Genomic DNA, 18,359 nt, shown 5'->3' with positions numbered 1-18,359 from the left:
CCGCCAGGGATAGATCCAGGCTTAGGAGGCGCTCAGTGTGATCCCCCACCGCACAGCAGGTAAAGAGAGTCTGCTGGGTCAGCCGCAACAAAAGTCCAATTAATCTACAGTATGTGAGGTGTTTATTTTATTTCCATATGTCAAATGAGGAAGAAAGATTTATTTAAATATCGAGGTACCTGCATCATAAGTGCGCACATGGGAAATTACCCACACTGAAAAATACGCAGATATAGTAATTTTCACGCCTTGTCATTAATAATTTTGCTATGTTACAAGGGAACCAGTATGATTTACCGCCGAGTGCTGTATGGATGTGACAGGTATATGGGGTGCTGTAGGGATGGGACAGGTATATGGGGGTGCTGTATAGATGGAACAGGTATATGGGGTGCTGTATGGATGGGACAGGTATATGGAGGTGCTGTATAGATGGGACAGGTATATGGGGTGCTGTATGGATGGGACAGGTATATGGGGGTGCTGTATGGATGGGACAGGTATATGGAGTGCTGTATGGATGGGACAGGTATATGGGGGTGCTGTATGGATTGGACAGGTATATGGGGGTGCTGTATGGATGGGACATGTATATGGAGGTGCTGTATGGATAGGATAGGTATATGGGGTGCTGTATAGATGGGACAGGTATATGGGGTGCTGTATGGATGGGACAGGTATATGGGGTGCTGTATAGATGGGACAGGTATATGGGGGTGCTGTATGGATGGGACAGGTATATGGGGGTGCTGTATAGATGGGACAGGTATATGAGAGTGCTGTATGGATGGTACAGGACAGTATATGGGGTGCTGTATGGATGGGACAGGTAAATGGGAGTGCTGTATGGATGGGACAGGTATATGGGGTGCTGTATAGATGGGACAGGTATATGGGGTGCTGTATAGATGGGACAGGTATATGGGGGTGCTGTATAGATGGGACAGGTATATGGGGTGCTGTATGGATGGGACAGATATATGGAGGTGCTGTATAGATGGGACAGGTATATGGGGTGCTGTAAGGATGGGACAGGTATATGGGGGTGCTGTATGGATGGGACAGGTATATGGGGGTGCTGTATGGATAGGATAGGTATATGGGGGTGCTGTATGGATGCTACAGGTATATGGGGGTGCTGTATAGATGGGACAGGTATATGGGGGTGCTGTATAGATGGAACAGGTATATGGGGGTGCTGTATAGATGGGACAGGTATATGGGGGTGCTGTATAGATGGAACAGGTATATGGGGTGCTGTATGGATGGGACAGATATATGGAGGTGCTGTATAGATGGGACAGGTATATGGGGTGCTGTAAGGATGGGACAGGTATATGGGGGTGCTGTATGGATGGGACAGGTATATGGGGTGCTGTATAGATGGGACAGGTATATGGGGTGCTGTAGTAATGGGACAGGTATATGGGGGTGCTGTATAGATGGGACATGTATATGGGGTGCTGTATGGATGGGACAGGTATATGGGGGTGCTGTATGGATGGGACAGGTATATGGGGGTGCTGTATGGATAGGATAGGTATATGGGGGTGCTGTATGGATGCTACAGGTATATGGGGTGCTGTATAGATGGGACAGGTATATTGGGGTGCTGTATGGATGGGACAGGTATATGGGAGTGCTGTATAGATGGGACAGGTATATGTGGGTGCTGTATGGATGGGACAGGTATATGGGGGTGCTGTATAGATGGGACAGGTATATGAGGGTGCTGTATGGATGGTACAGGACAGTATATGGGGTGCTGTATGGATGGGACAGGTATATGGGGTGCTGTATAGATGGGACAGGTATATGGGGTGCTGTATGGATGGGACAGGTATATGGGGTGCTGTATAGATGGGACAGGTATATTGGGGAGCTGTATGGATGGGACAGGTATATGGGGGTGCTGTATAGATGGGACAGGTATATGAGAGTGCTGTATGGATGGTACAGGACAGTATATGGGGTGCTGTATGGATGGGACAGGTAAATGGGAGTACTGTATGGATGGGACAGGTATATGGGGTGCTTCATAGTTGGGACAGGTATATGGGGTGCTGTATGGAAGGGACAGGTATATGGGGGTGCTGTATAGATGGGACAGGTATATGGGGTGCTGTATGGATGGGACAGGTATATGGGTGTGCTGTATGGATGGGACAGGTATATGGGGGTGCTGTATGGATAGGATAGGTATATGGGGGTGCTGTATGGATGCTACAGGTATATAGGGGTGCTGTATAGATGGGACAGGTATATGGGGGTGCTGTATAGATGGGACAGGTATATGAGGGTGCTGTATGGATGGTACAGGACAGTATATGGGGTGCTCTATGGATGGGACAGGTATATGGGGGGTGCTGTATGGATGGGACAGGTATATGGAGGTGCTGTATAGATGGGACAGGTATATGGAGTGCTGTATAGATGGATGGTACAGGTATATGGGGGCGCTGTATGGAAGGGACAAGTATATGGGGTGCTGTATAGATACAACAGGTATATGGGGTGCTGTGTGGATGGGACAGGTATATGGGATGCTGTATGGATGGGACAGGTATATGGGGTGCTGTATGGATGGGACAGGTATATGGGGTGCTGTATAGATGGGACAGGTATATGGGGGTGCTGTATGGATGGGACAGGTATATGGGGGTGCTGTATAGATGGGACAGGTATATGAGAGTGCTGTATGGATGGTACAGGACAGTATATGGGGTGCTGTATGGATGGGACAGGTAAATGGGAGTGCTGTATGGATGGGACAGGTATATGGGGTGCTGTATAGATGGGACAGGTATATGGGGTGCTGTATAGATGGGACAGGTATATGGGGGTGCTGTATAGATGGGACAGGTATATGGGGTGCTGTATGGATGGGACAGATATATGGAGGTGCTGTATAGATGGGACAGGTATATGGGGTGCTGTAAGGATGGGACAGGTATATGGGTGTGCTGTATGGATGGGACAGGTATATGGGGGTGCTGTATGGATAGGATAGGTATATGGGGGTGCTGTATGGATGCTACAGGTATATGGGGGTGCTGTATAGATGGGACAGGTATATGGGGGTGCTGTATAGATGGAACAGGTATATGGGGGTGCTATATAGATGGGACAGGTATATGGGGGTGCTGTATAGATGGAACAGGTATATGGGGTGCTGTATGGATGGGACAGATATATGGAGGTGCTGTATAGATGGGACAGGTATATGGGGTGCTGTAAGGATGGGACAGGTATATGGGGGTGCTGTATGGATGGGACAGTTATATGGGGTGCTGTATAGATGGGACAGGTATATGGGGTGCTGTAGTAATGGGACAGGTATATGGGGGTGCTGTATAGATGGGACATGTATATGGGGTGCTGTATGGATGGGACAGGTATATGGGGGTGCTGTATGGATGGGACAGGTATATGGGGGTGCTGTATGGATAGGATAGGTATATGGGGGTGCTGTATGGATGCTACAGGTATATGGGGTGCTGTATAGATGGGACAGGTATATTGGGGTGCTGTATGGATGGGACAGGTATATGGGAGTGCTGTATAGATGGGACAGGTATATGTGGGTGCTGTATGGATGGGACAGGTATATGGGGGTGCTGTATAGATGGGACAGGTATATGAGGGTGCTGTATGGATGGTACAGGACAGTATATGGGGTGCTGTATGGATGGGACAGGTATATGGGGTGCTGTATAGATGGGACAGGTATATGGGGTGCTGTATGGATGGGACAGGTATATGGGGTGCTGTATAGATGGGACAGGTATATTGGGGAGCTGTATGGATGGGACAGGTATATGGGGGTGCTGTATAGATGGGACAGGTATATGAGAGTGCTGTATGGATAGTACAGGACAGTATATGGGGTGCTGTATGGATGGGACAGGTAAATGGGAGTACTGTATGGATGGGACAGGTATATGGGGTGCTTTATAGATGGGACAGGTATATGGGGTGCTGTATGGAAGGGACAGGTATATGGGGGTGCTGTATAGATGGGACAGGTATATGGGGTGCTGTATGGATGGGACAGGTATATGGGTGTGCTGTATGGATGGGACAGGTATATGGGGGTGCTGTATGGATAGGATAGGTATATGGGGGTGCTGTATGGATGCTACAGGTATATGGGGGTGCTGTATAGATGGGACAGGTATATGGGGGTGCTGTATAGATGGGACAGGTATATGAGGGTGCTGTATGGATGGTACAGGACAGTATATGGGGTGCTCTATGGATGGGACAGGTATATGGGGGGTGCTGTATGGATGGGACAGGTATATGGAGGTGCTGTATAGATGGGACAGGTATATGGAGTGCTGTATAGATGGATGGTACAGGTATATGGGGGCGCTGTATGGAAGGGACAAGTATATGGGGTGCTGTATAGATACAACAGGTATATGGGGTGCTGTGTGGATGGGACAGGTATATGGGATGCTGTATGGATGGGACAGGTATATGGGGATGCTGTATGGATGGGACAGGTGTATGGGGTGATGTATGGATGGGACAGGTATATGTACTTTTTGTATGGATTGGACAGATACTGTCTATGGGGGTGCTGTATGGATTGCCAGGTATATGGGGGTGCTGTATGGATTGGACAGGTATTTTAACCTTGCAGGTGGGAATAACAGATGTTTTTTTAAAAAATATTTAAAGTGGCTACAATAATGGGTTAAAAGATGTGGGACGGTTATATGGGGGTGCTGTATGGATTAGACAGGTATATGGGGGTGCTGTATGGATAGGACAGGTATATGGGGCTGCTGTATGGATGGGACAGGTATATGGGGGTGCTGTATGGATGGGACAGGTATATGGGGGTGCTGTACAGATGGGACAGGTATATGGTGGTGCTGTATGGATGGGACAGGTATATGGGGGTGCTGTTTGGTTTAGACATGTATATGGGGGTGCTGTATGGATTGCCAGGTATATGGGGGTGCTATTTGGTTTAGACATGTATATGGGGGTGCTGTATGGATTGGACAGGTATATGGGGGTGCTGTATGGATGGGGCAGTATATGTGCATGCTGTAGGGATGGGACAGGTATATGGGGGTGCTGTATGGATGGGACAGGTATATGGGGGTGCTGAATGGATGGGACAGGTATATGGGGGTGCTGTATGGATGGGACAGGTATATGGGGTTGCTGTATGGATTGCCGGGTATATGGGGGTGCTGTTTGGTTTAGACATGTATATGGGGGTGCTGTATGGATTGGACAGGTATATGGGGGGTGCTGTATGGATGGGGCAGGTATATGTGCATGCTGTATGGATGGGACAGGTATATGGGGTGCTGTATGGATTGCCTGGTATATGAGGGTTCTGTATGGATTGGACAGGTACATGGGGAAACAAACCATATAGTAGGAAAGTACAACGGAATAACCAATAGATAATATATAATGTTTAATCTAAAATATAAAATATTGAATAAAAACGGTCTATTATCAATGAATATCTATATATAAAACACACAAAGAAGACTATATATTGGGAGTGACCAAAACATTTTTTGGGAATTACACTGTGCCTGTAAGTAGGTTACATAATGGTGAGAAATACTTATCTGGGGTACCCCATATGTTAATGAGAATCCAGAAAAGGAAAAAACCTAAATATGGTTCTTTGTAAAAAACACAAAATGGAAAAATTTGGAATTGAAAATGAAAAATAGAAAATGTCTCAATCGTTCTCCACTGTACGTGTGATAATCAACCTTGCATTATTATGCAATATTGTTGAGGTGATGAAAGAGTCCCAATATATGGTCTTATTAGTGTGTTTTATGTATAGATATTCATTGATAATAGACCGTTTTTGTTCAATATTTTATATTTTATATTAAACATTATATATTATCTATTGGTTATTCCATTGCGCTTTCCTACTATATTGTTTGTTTTCTCTATTCAAGGGGTCAGCCACCCTTTAGAGAGCTGCATAGGAACACCATTCTTATTTTCCATAACCACAGCGCCCGTTTGTGTTGTGTTTGAGGTACATGGTTGTGCTGTATGGATGGGACAGGTATATGGGGTGCTGTATGGATGGGACAGGTATATGGGGTGCTGTATGGATAGGACAGGTATATGGGGTGCTGTATGGATAGGACTGGTATATGGGATGATGTATGGATGGGACAGGTATATGGGGGTGCTGTATGGATGGGACAGGTATATAGGGGTGCTGTATGGATGGGACAGGTATATGGGAGTGCTGTATGGATGGGACTGGTATATGGGAGTGCTGTATGGATGGGACAGGTATATGGGGGTGCTGTATGGATGGGACAGGTATATGGGGGTGCTGTATGGATGAGACAGGTATATAGGGGTGCTGTATAGCTTAGACAGGTATATGGGGGTGCTGTATGGATTGGACAGGTGGGGTTCTGTATGGATTGGACAGGTATATGGGGGTGCTGTATGGATTAGACAGGTATATGGGGGTGCTGTATGGATTGGACAGGTATATGGGGGTGCTGTATGGATTATACAGTTATATGGAGGTGCTGTATGGATTGGACAGGTATATGGGGGTGCTGTATGGATTGGACAGGTATATGGGGGTGCTGTATGGATTAGACAGGTATATGGGAGTGCTGTATGGATTAGACAGGTATATGGAGGTGGTGTATGGATGGGGCTGGTGTATGAGAGTGCTGTATAGATTAGACAGGTATATGGAGGTGCTGTATGGATTGGACAGGTATATGGGGGCACTGTATGGATGGGACAGGTATATGGGGTGCTGTATGGATGGGACAGGTATATGGGAATGCTGTATGGATTAGACAGGTATATGGGGGTGCTGTATGGATGGGACAGGTATATGGGGGTGCTGTATGGATTAGACAGGTATGTGGAGGTGCTGTATGGATTAGACAGGTATATGGGGGTGCTGTATGGATGGGACAGGTATATGGGGTGCTGTATGGATGGGACAGGTATATTGGAATGCTGTATGGATTAGACAGGTATATGGGGGTGCTGTATGGATGGGACAGGTATATGGGGGTGCTGTATGGATTAGACAGGTATGTGGAGGTGCTGTGTGGATTAGACAGGTATATGGAGGTGCTGTATGGATGGGACAGGTATATGGGGTGCTGTATGTATGGGACAGGTATATGGGGGTGCTGTATGTATGGGACAGGTATATGGGGGTGCTATATGGATGGGACAGGTATATAGGGATGCTGTATGGATTGGACAGGTATATGGGGGTGCTATATGGATGGGACAGGTATATGGGGGTGCCGTATGGATTGGACAGGTATATTGGGGTGCTGTATGGTTTGGATATGTATTTTAAACTTCCAGGTGGGAGTAACAGGTTTTTAAAATAATTATTTAAAGTGGCTTCAAATGACTCAAAAATCAACTTGTTGGCATTTGTATGTACCTCAAATTTTACTACAGCATTTATTTTAGCACAAAAAATAGCTACAGCATTAGTTTTTTACTGCTATTAAAAAATGCATAAGGGCGGAATTCATGACGCATCGCCCTCGGGATGTGGAGCATCCCGCCACCCTTCGCATGTTAGTGTTAGCAACGCCAGTAATCATGAAGAACACCGCAAAGGACTGCTCTCTCGATCAGAGTGGCCCTTTTTGATGGAGGGACTGTGCCGTGGGGAGTGCTGGGAGGGATACGATTGGATCCCTCTCACAGCACTCTCGCGATAGAACCCCAAAGGCTTCTATAGGGTTACGCCACGCACTTGTACTGTGTTGTTGCTTTTAACAGAGCATTTCAAGCATATTTACTAAGCTGCCTTCAGTGTAATTTACTGTGTATTACTTAAGCGTTCCTGATGGAGCTCCATTATATTATGCCAGGCGTCAATGTTCATAAACGCTGCATGCAATGTAATAATCAATGCGCAGTGAATGTCTGTCAGAGAGTGTGTGTGTGTGTGTGTGTATAGGTACAGGCTTTTACATTATATTTATTGGACTATTAGCCTAAAAGTGCATTTACCGGACTTTAATGACATGAGTTGAACATCTGTATGTACGAGCCTTTATTTACCTTACTGCTCAAAGCAATGAGGTGAATGTAGCTGTACATATTAGAGCTGTCATGTATCAAGTTAAAATGAAAAATAACTAAAGAAGAAAGTGTAAAATACAAAAGGGATTTAGATGATGCTTTAATTTTCTCAGGGCGGCTGGTCATTGTAGGAGAATTTATAACAAGGTCACAGGTAAAGCTACTCATGCTGACTTGGGCAAATATTGAACGGAGTTTACACTTGTAAAGGCACACATAAACAAAGTGTATTCATGCCATACGTTGAGTAGGAGGTGTCTCAAGATTCGTCCAGGTGTGCCCAATTCACATAGGCACCGGGTTTACCTCAGGTGTACGAACTCTCAGTGGTTGAAGCCAGTATACACTATACAGTGGTATATGTGGTATCGCTACTTCTCCTACTGATTCAGCTTTAAATCTATCAAATTCCATTCATTTCCATACGTACTACACCGACTCGAGATTTGCAGAGGACCATTTTTGTTGGATTTGTATTTTGCTCTGCATTTTTTTTTTAAATTGACAAAAAAAAGCTAAAATCACATAATTTTGTCCTTTGTTTGTTTCTAGAGTATTATTAACCTAAATAATGTTAATTTTCAGTCATTTCCAGTCACCTCACAGCTCACAATATTGGTATCACCAATATTGGCCAAAGGTTGCAGCGAGTTGGTTACTTAGCTGAACAAGGCGCACTAGGGTAAAGCGCACCAAACAGTACAATTTACAGCAGGGTACAGCACAGCATAAAGCAGCGTGTCCCCTATACACAGTCACCTTATATACAGCACAGCCACTTGTGAGTCCAGAGTGTCAGCACCGCCAATACAGCAGAGTATAGCGCAGCACACCAAAGTGTGAAGTGTGCCCCCTATACACAGTCACTTTAGAATACAGCCACTCATGGACACAGCACAGCCTGAGTCCATACAGCAGAGTACAGCACAGCACACTGAAGCGTGCAGTGTTCCCCTCTATGCACAGTCACTTAAGAGTACAGCTACTCATGGACACAGAACAACCTGAGCCAATACAGCAGAGTACAGTGCAGTAAACAGCAGCATACATAACGGTGAAATGGCGCTGAGTCCCGGCCGTGTTGCCTTATATAGAATCCAAGTCACAAGAGAATCCGATACCGGGAGAATGACGTTCGGCCATGAAGTGGGATCTGAGTCTGGCCATGGTTCGGGTGGACTCGGATCCCCAGTTTTCGAAGCGGTTCGGATTCCTTGGAATCCGGACCGCTCATCTCTACCACTGACCATTGCGTGCACCCAGATTCACTTACACATCATTTGACCGCAGAAAACACATTCAGTATTACTGCCGTTTTCATTTAAATAAAAAAAAAAAACTCTATAATATATAATCTTCCTTCTCATATATGAATGAAAGTAACAAAAACAATTGTTTAAATTACACCCACGCAGTCATATGACTTTACAGTACAAATCTGCGGCTTGTATGCTATGAGAGCGAGCGCGCGAGCGACCATTCAGGCCCAGTGCGTGTTTCACAGTCGTATTCTGACACTCCTGAACCGATACTGCACAAAAAGGCTTATAAATTAAAACCCAAACGACGGTATACATTTAGCGAGGTTTTCATCTGTGAATAAAACACACAGAGGCTGCGCAAAAGCGGATCTGGTCGATATTGCCAGAATTCCGCTCTTCTGCAAAAACCATAACCACTAATGCATAATCCCATAATCCTACATCTCTAAGAAACAAACACGACGCATTGCACCATGGTGATGCTTTAACCATTCCTCTAACATTTGCAGAAGTAATTCCGGACTCTCCGTGCTGCTAGCCTCTGTCCCCTTATACGTAAACTGGGAGACGACTGTTCCATCAAGGGTTACACCAGTAGTGGGAGGGAATGACACCAGGGAAACACCATGCCGAGCATGACCTCATTAGCTCTCTGGCACCACAATGTCTGGCCACTGATACTCCACTAAGATATTCCCAGACTCCTCACATCCAAACTTCCATGAGCTCTCTCTCTGGGCAGGCAAACTGGAAACGTACTGAATATTACATCAAAATATATCTCTCGTCCATCTCGGTAAGTTGTAGTTTTTGTCATCTCCAAATATTCTCCTACATAATCAGTTCCTGACACGTTTCCATTTTCCTGTTGTGGTCATTAATAATCACATGACCCAATTTCTGTGCGTTTGGGATTTTTTTTTATGTTCTAACTAAAATTATTCTAGCGACGTAATGGGATGACTCTCTTGAACAATAATTTGGCGGCGGGAGCATTTGCTAAATAATATTTTAGTTTGATCACATCGCGCCTTATAGCAAATGCAAAGCAGCGTTCACATTTTCAAAATGTTTTCTAAAAACTTTTTCTCCCCTATTTATTTATTGACATTCCTTTGCTGCAGAATTGTTTTATTACATAGGCATGTTTTGTTTTTTGTTTTTTGTTTTTTTGGGGGGAGGGTGTTTCAGGGCATAATGAGCTTTTAATTAATGTATTACTGCAGGTTGTAATGTTACTATGAAGGAGAGTTTTTGGCAAAGCATCTTTGGAACTTTTTTCATAGTCTGAGCATCTTTCAACCAAGTCTCTTAACTTCAAAGATGATTGATCAGGTCTGGCCGAACTACACAAGCTTTGTCACAAGTACGTACTGTACAAGTAGTTTTATGGTTATAGTATATATACATATATATATATATATATGCAAAAAATAATATTCCTGACATGCCGTATGGAAGTCGATAGTACATTGAGCGTGGCCATCTACATGACCCGATATAGAGGGTGTTAATGGTGTAAGCTGTTTTGTTTCTCATGATTGCACAGAAAATATAAAATTTGCACAGAGGACAGTTACAGTATGTGCACAAAATAGGGTGTGACACACACAGCTCGCCCAGATTTATAGCCAACCCCACTGTGCTCTACAAGTAGCCAATTCATTGCAAATACGTTCTAATGTTGTAAATCTGGTGGGGTAGGGATCCTTCCATTGACCTGTAGCCAAATGTTTGGACTATATAATGAGGGGGCTTATTTTGTTTCATACTGAGCTACGGCTACTAAGTAACTTATGTTTTTTAGCTGAAACTTTGCCAAAGAAAAGCAAATAAATTCTATGAACCTGTGTCTTAACTTTATTACACCAGATCCCTACTCTACTCGTGTAGAGCAGTTACCACAGGGGGAGGCACAGATAACATCGTCTTGTTTTGTAATTGTCCTCGCTCCAGGTTTTATGTAGCACGTAGCGAAATTCTGGAGGCTGGAACCTACTAGGGACATCCATCGCTCATTGCTCACCGCCTGGTCAATCAACAAACCGTAGGGTACTTCCCGTTCATCCAGTCCTTATCCTTTCCAGAGAGCTGTTCGCTTTGCGGATAGTATAAGAACATCGCCCATGCGTCTCTACGGTTTCTCAGGCTGAGGGAGATAAAAGGGGGAGATGTATCAAAGCTTGTATAGAGATAAAGTGGAGAGAGATAAAATACCAACCAATCAGCTTCTGCCATTTTTCAAGCACATTCTGTAAAGTGACAGTTAGGAGCTGATTGGTTGGTACTTTATCTCTCCCCACTTTTTCACTCTCCAAGATTAGATAAATCTCCCCCTAAGGCTTTGTGCATTGCAGAACAGGCTCCGCCATTCGTGTCCTTCAGCAGAACCCTTGCTGTGGGTTAGGACAATGTATTAGGGGAAATTAGCAAGGGTCTGTAATCAGTACAATCCTATTGCCGATGACACAACCTGGAGAACACTGGTACAGAAGAGTCTCCGTCAGTGACAGCCCACTTTGTCCTTACTTTTTCAATGGTGAAACCTGAACAATTCCTGGGGACGTTTGCCTCTAGGTGGTTTCCCATGTTAGACTCAGTTTACTGAGTTACATTTACTGCTGCCCCTGTTCCACCCCCGAGACCTCTCAGAAGATGGAACAAAACTTCTCAATCATTGCACTGATTGAACGATAGCAAGTCTGCTTTATTTGCACTTTGCAAGTTTTCCATTATTACCAGTTCTTGCAGAACATTTAACCTTCTATTCTATTCTTGTTGTGTGCGTGTATACAGTTTATCTTGTCTACATATAAAGAAAAAATAAGAATTATTTTATATCCCTTATACATTTTAAAATTGCCAAAAAATGTATCCACAGTGTTGCCTGAATAAAAATGTATTTAGTAATGGGCATTAAAAAAAGTTCAAATTAAATGGCAATATTGTAAATGCACAATATGTTATATACGTATTATACAGCATATATCTATAAAAATGCCAAAATAGACATGTAAATGCAATTATTATACACATTATTGTAAGGGATTTCATTATGAGTACTACATAGGAACAAAATATAAAACATATATTGTGTATATATTCAACTGTAACAAAAATACACATATGCAAAAATGGCTGGTAACTTCTTGTCTGTGGTCATTCACATTTTTATAGTACATGATTTATTCATTTATTTTAATTGTATTGCATTTGCTAAAATGTTTATTTTAAAAATCTTTACATTTTATATACACTAGCTGTATCTAACACGTAAGGTGCCAACACACTGAACGACTCGCAAACGATGCAATGTCGTCAACGATTTCCCTTGAACTCCCCGACAGCTCCCTGGCAGAACTTCCGGACAAACTATATCGTACATAAAGTGTTCCTTTTGACAAATGGTCTACTAATGACCTATTGTGCATTCTTAATGATTTCCAGTGCATCGTTAAAGAGATTGCAGATCTTACCTGCAGTAGGTAAGATCTGAAGATAGATTAATGACCTGTGGGCCCACGCATCCCGCAGGTCGTTATCGCTCAGTGGACACTTATGATTTGCATATATTTTGCACGATTTGTCGTTCCGATGCATCAAAATCAGCAAATCGTGCTAAATATCTGACAATGTGTGGGCACCTTTACTCTAACTATGATCCCTAACCCACATTATAACAGTATCTTGTGTACAGATGATCTAGTTACTAAAAGATAGATAGATAGATCTGTATAGTATAGGATAGATAGATAGATAGATAGATAGATAGATAGATAGATAGATAGATAGATAGATAGATAGATAGATAGATCATAGTGATGCAGGTTTGATGGGCTCTCTGAATTTATTGCAACTAAAAATATAAAGTACATTTATAGTTTGGCTGAGCAGATGATAAAAAAAAATCAATAATTTTAATTTATTTATTTTTTTGTTATTTTTGCATATTTGCATTTAGTAGAGTGTAGTACATCTGTAGAGTCAAAAGAAAGTGTAGAATAACACAGATATAGCCAATTATAGGAACAATTAAACAACTTGGACATATAAATCAATAAAAGAAACTTACGTAACTCAGATATGAAAACCTCTATTCACAAACCATAAGATTAGTGCAAATAAAGGTACTGTAACACTACAAATGTATAAAGGTACAAATGTAGGTACAGTACACAAAGTACTGTATACCAGACTCAAATCATACTAAGACAGTAACGCACAAGTTGGGACTGGTTGATTTAGTTTAGTACTTCGCAGAAGTTAAGGTCATGTAAAGTTCAGCTCTACTAGACTACAATGTAAAGTTTGGAGACACATTGACAGGGCACTATGAGATAATGAATGACAGTAGGAGGTTCTAGTCAGTAGATATTTGCAACTGGTGTATAATATCTAAGAACCAACCCTGTGCAAGACTGGATATCCCATTATGGGGGTACATTGGTAGGCTGCCTTCTGAGAATCACAGATAGAGTCACCTCCGATGATATTTATTTCTCCTCTACTAGACTACAATGTAGAGTTTGGAGACATATTGAGGCTCCCCATAAGGACTCATCGACCACCATGATGCCAATGAACTGTTTCCTTTCCTCTTGTGGTGACTTCTGTTCAAAGGTGAGTAATGTAAGCAATGTCCAAGGTGATTTTCAAAATATTAGTTAACTTTACTTACATTCAGTTGCTTATACTGTACACTGTACATTGTTCCAGCTGTTATTACTTTAATAATAATAATAATAATAATAATAATAATAATAATTAATAATATGTTTCTGGTAAATAATATTTCAAGTATTTTGGAAAATAAATGGATTTATTTTGTGACATACGCACCATAAACATGTTCACAAGTGTAATCCTTAATTTATGGCAATAAGTGTTCAAATTTAATTCAGTGAGCGCCAATGTTACTTGACCTAAATTATAAAAAGCACAGTTGTGGTGGTGAGACAGTTAGATTATGGTGATATAACCTTTTGAAAGTCGCTTCCCTTCTTTAACATTTTTAGGCCGTAAAAAGTATCTAGTTTGCCGAAACATAAAAGACTGCAATTTACAATAATGAAGTTGATAAATTTAACAAGATTTATGAGAATTGGTCTAAGGTTTACTAGGGAATTTCTTCACATTCAGATACATATAGTTGCATTTGCTTTCAGGTATTTTGGGTATTACAGTTTCATTAACAGCCTCCAATATTTCATTATAGTGAATCTGGATTTATTTATATTTTTATATTTTTATTTAATTTTTTTTTCTTGTTTACTTCATAGTGAAAATTGGCAAAAACGACATAAAAAAAAATGTAAAAGATAAAAATGCTCTAGGACACTCGGAGAGCAAGTCTCAAATTAAAAAAGCATAGAAGTTAAAAAAGGAGTAATTAAGTAATCACTCGCTACTAAAGTTTAAACATCAGTTATATCACTATTTACTATTTTTAATTAGTTTATTTTGTTTTTGTATGCCAAATATATGTGGCTCTTGATACATAAAGTATACATTATAATTAGAATACTAATTACTGTATACTTTAAATATAATTTTTTTTTTCAAATTTGTATTTTGAATATTTTTATTTCATTCATGACTTTAATGAAACGTCTAAGGTTTTGATAAACCAAACAATCAATGGAAATAGAAAATAAACAGAGTATTAGAGCGCTATTATTTTAAGAAACAAAAAAATTCAGGGACTATTTGACATTTGATCATTTAGAGCACAGTATTTTTGCTAATAAAAAAAGATTCAACCAACCATTAATTCTCGGGAAACATATCCAACTTTGATGGATTAATTAAAACTCATATTACTATGGAGCTAATCTCTGCACAATGTTATTTTTATGGGGGGCAGGTGGGGGCTCAAAATTGTGGCTATAAAATCGTGCATTTGCTTATAGTGCTATATTCTTATTGTTAAAATTTGCAAAAGGCCAACTGCTAACAGTGTTGTACACTATATGAGAATTTACTATGCTCTTAAAAAGGATTTCCTGTAAAGAAGATTTTTGGTCATTTACAAAACTGTCCCCTTTTTTTTTGCAAACCATAACTATCAGGCGTAACTACAATTTAACATAAATACTACTAGCTCAAAAAGGAAGATTACTGTTTTTTGACAAAGTCAGAGAGTTTACAAATATACATTGAAACCATACAAATTCCCCACAAATACATTGATAATTAAAAATGACGGTTGTCAAATGCCTTTTGTTTAATACCTTTTGCTGAAATTGCAGAAAATTTAAATTATAATACATGCTTTTCGCTTGAAGAAATTATTAAATCCCGGCGAGGGTTAAATGAAAGGCGTCTAAATCTAGACGCCTGTCATTTTACCAACACCGAGAGACCGGTGCCCGGCATCCCAACTGAAGAGATGCAGAGCGCCAAGCGCAGACAGCTGCGGTGGGGATGGTTAGGTTAGGGGCTCCTCGGGGGGACTTAGGGTTAGGCACCCCCCTGGGAGGTTAGGCTTGGGCTAGGGGGAGGGAGGGTTAGGCAACCCCCAGGGGGAGGTTAGGGTTAGGCACCCCCCTGGGGGACTTAGGTTTAGGCAGCGGGAAAGGGGGGGTTAGGTTTAGGCACTTAGTGGGGGGATTAGGGTTAGGCACTGGGGGGGAAGGTTAGCGTTATGTACCCCTAAGGGAGGGATAGGGTTAGGGGGTAGAATTAGGTTAGTTAGTACTTACCTTGGACAATCGGAATTTCCTCCTCTGCCGGGATGCCACTGTCGGGATTCCAACCGCTGGCCATGGGTCCGGGGGTAAATCATACCAATTCCGTTTAAATTTGGGACAAAATTGACCACTTTTTCAGTCAGTCACATTAGTCGCTGCCCCAACGGAGTTTACAATCCATATTCCCCATCACATGGACACCGGGTTACATTTTTTGTCAGAAGACAATTAATCTACCATTGCGGAGGAAACAAACGCAAGCACCGTAAGCAGGGCTGTAACTAGGGTTGTGTATTATCGCTGCCCCATGGCACCCGCGTGTGGCTTGTGATACCCTGATGCCAGTAGCATTACTTCAGAGCCATCTGGAGCGCCCAAGGGACTCCCTGGACAGACACCCTGCAGCCTGTGGAGATGCTCTGAGCATACTAGCAGTGCTCTACTTCCTAGAGCTGGCGGTCCCTACCATTAGGCGTGATGTCATGATGTCATTGGTTTAGTAGGCGGGGTCGGAACATAGCCCTGTTCCAGCCCTGATGGGAAGAACATACAAACTCCACACAGACTATCCCTTGGTCAGGAATTGAACTCAAGACCTCAGGCCTGACAGGAAGTGATACTAATCACTATGCCAATGTGCTGATAATGTAAAATATGCCTCAGAAGAATCACCCACCGCCTATCTATGTTTATTTAGATTTTTTTTGTCATTTTCAAATGCTGAGCTGAATTAAAGGCAGTAAAAATTAGCTTTTTTTTAATCTCTAAACCATGGTACAACATTCTTTGTTGGAGATCTTAGCGATGTATCTGCACATCATCACTGTTTCCCGGCCATGTCATATTCCTCTATTATTAACCTCCTTCCCTGGAGCTGTGTCTCTTCCGGGAGACGATCAGATGAGATGACATACCAACATGCCTTGATACATGTTTTCTAATTGAACCTTAGTGCACTTAAAGAGATTATACTCGTTGGACGCATCCTGCTTTAAACTGACTGAGGATACTGTAGCGCTGCTGGGGCCCTTTTGTATCTCTGATCCCAGACAAGTTTATACTATGACCTAACTTTGCCGTAACGCTATTCTATCCACTTCACAAATAAGTAGCAGCACAGTCTGTTTTTTTTGTTTTTTTTCAATTGTGTCCCATACATTTAGCATTTATCCAAATGCTTTCCTGACTGCCAGATGATATGTTATTAATACAAAGGGTATGGCCATGCCCGTCTGAGAGATTTGGTGCTTGTGCAGAGAATTTGGACATTTTTTTTATTTTTCCAAAGGAATCGGCTGGAGAGCTGCAGTTCAACGGTCTAGTCGGCGCTATATAAGTTTAGAGGGTTCAATTCACAGCATTTAGACAGCTCCCTCTGTCTATACACCACACTTGTGGCCTGTGAATAATATGTTCGCTTCTTCTTTCTCCGAAGGAAACTGCTCAGCTGAAAAGAAACACTAAGATATTTTGGATCGCATGAAGTCATTGTAGTTCACAAAATTCATTTCTCCTTCCTGTCCTACGCGCATTCAGACCATTGCTGGTCAGTTTTGGTGAATAATTAAGAGATTGATGTGATTTAGTTCTCTAGAACAGTACTTCTCAAACTCATTCATTGAGACACACTAGCAGTGCATGTTTTCCGAATCTCCTTGCTGGAGCACAGGTGTATTCATTACTGACGGACACATTTTAAAAGATCCTCAGGTGCTTCTAATTATTTCATTGTGATTTTGTGAGGGGACCTGGAAAACATGCACTGTTAGCGTGTCCCGAGGACATGATTTGAGCAGCACCGCTCTACAGTTATATACATGCGTGTTGTGTTCCAGGCTTTTCATACAATTAAATCACTTAAATATGTTACATAGCAATTATAAGGGTCCACAGTCTGATAACCTATGTTTCTTAACTAGGATTGGGTAGATCTGCACTAACATTCTCTTATAGGGGTCCATGTACTAAGCCTTGGAGAGAGATAAAGTGAACGGAGATAAAGTACCAACCAAACAGCTCCTAAATGTCATTTTTCAAACACAGCCTGCAACGTGACAGTTAGGAGCTGAGTGGTTGGTAATTTTATCTCCATCCACTTTATCTCTCTTCAAGACTTTGTACCTTGACCCCATAATGAGGCATTAGTCATGTATACTGTACACTGTTATAAAGAGCTACTTTGATCAGTAGCGACTGGTAATAAATTCAGTGTATTATTTTATACATAGATTCCACAAGTTGTACAACAGCCAATAAATTCAAATTATCATTGTTACATTTTCCATAAAACACATTTAAAATTATATTCTAAAGA

General features: G+C 42.0%; 1 long non-coding RNA gene across 2 annotated transcripts in view; it reads left to right on the top strand.

The window, feature by feature from the left end:
* Positions 1 to 10,079: 10,079 nt before the first annotated feature.
* The window catches only part of LOC148442523 (uncharacterized), a 118,317-nt gene continuing 110,037 nt past the window's right edge, over positions 10,080 to 18,359 (top strand). For both annotated transcript variants that reach the window (XR_015875794.1, XR_015875793.1), the window contains exons 1-2: positions 10,080 to 10,152; positions 13,868 to 13,976. This is a non-coding gene — a long non-coding RNA (uncharacterized LOC148442523). The remainder of the gene's footprint in view (positions 10,153 to 13,867; positions 13,977 to 18,359) is intronic.

Source organism: Taudactylus pleione, unplaced genomic scaffold (assembly GCF_031769625.1).
Source record: "Taudactylus pleione unplaced genomic scaffold, aTauple2 ptg001476l, whole genome shotgun sequence".
NCBI lineage: Eukaryota > Metazoa > Chordata > Amphibia > Anura > Myobatrachidae > Taudactylus > Taudactylus pleione.
Note: the sequence above shows the minus strand (reverse complement) of the source record. Positions and strands in the feature narration are given on the sequence as shown.